Here is a 1,347-nt window from a genome sequence, read left to right as displayed (position 1 = left end):
AGGTGTATTAAAAATGAATAGTATTTTAAGTAGTTTGAGATAATTCATAATTATGTGGGTAATTAGTTAATTATCGGGTAACGGGACACTACTTAATTAATTAATAAAATCATAATATAAGATCAACCCCCTCCCAAAAAAAGGTGGCAGCAAGCCATATATTAAAAGAATGACTCTTAGTCATTTTTGGTTAAGTGACAACTTAGAAGATTAATTACAAGGCACGTCACTTCCAAGATTTTCAATACAAACAACTTGATTTCTTACAAACAACTTGATTTCTTACAACCAACTTGATTTTACTATAATCAGACGTGATTTTCTTGCAAAATTCCTACAATTCCTACAAGAACACTGCAACGTAATTTCTTCAAGCAACGAAATTTCTTAGCACATTAGCAACGTGAGATTTTGTGATTCTAAGGGAGTACGGTGCAACCTTTTCTAAGAATATCATACAGATTTTTCCCTACTCCAGGTATGTTAAGGCTATCCCTTATTTATTTTTGTCATGATCTATACGACACAAGCGAAACGAACAAATGCACAACTTCCATAAATTACTCTATTCGTAGAAATACTAAAGATGTGTATATTCTTATTCTCCCATAAGTCTTATTATTCTATCGTCTGTTCATGGGCCTCAGAAAATACGTAAATTGATAAAGTCTATTTCATTATATTAATCAGAGGCAAAATGGTCTTATGACACTCCGACAGATTTTATTGACGTAATTATTATGCATTGTATTCATTTACACTGACCCATGAACAGATGACATTATATATGCGTATATATATAAATATATGTATATGGAATATTGGAAAAGGTTACGACGTTATATACGCACCACCACCTGATCAGCTGGTATACGTTGATGATTTTGCCCGCAGTGGCCGAGATGATATGATGGGATGCCCTCAGAGGCCTGATGATGTTATGAAACATGTACCTATGCACGACATGACATTTATACGCATATGAATGACACTATAATTATTTCATGAATTACAAAGTTATCCAGACTTACAGGTGAGTCATTTATTCTATATTTCTTCCATGTTTATTATGTACTTATTTATGTGCCTTACGTACTCGATATATTATTCGTACTGACGTCCCTTTTGCCTGGGGACGCTGCGTTTTATGCCCGCAGGTCCCGATAGACAGGTCGAGAGCCCTCCAAGTAGGCTATCAACTCAGCGGAAGATGTTGGTGCGCTCCATTTACTTCGGAGTTGCTTGTTGGGTTAGTATGATTTAGACGTATATTATTTCGTATGGCGGGACTCTGTCCAAAACTTTATGAAAATTATGTATTCTTAGAGGCTTGTAGACAGATGTTAT

The sequence above is a fragment of the Nicotiana tabacum genome, chromosome 16, assembly GCF_000715075.1.
Source record: "Nicotiana tabacum cultivar K326 chromosome 16, ASM71507v2, whole genome shotgun sequence".
Taxonomy (NCBI): domain Eukaryota; kingdom Viridiplantae; phylum Streptophyta; class Magnoliopsida; order Solanales; family Solanaceae; genus Nicotiana; species Nicotiana tabacum.
This window is presented reverse-complemented; position numbering follows the sequence as displayed.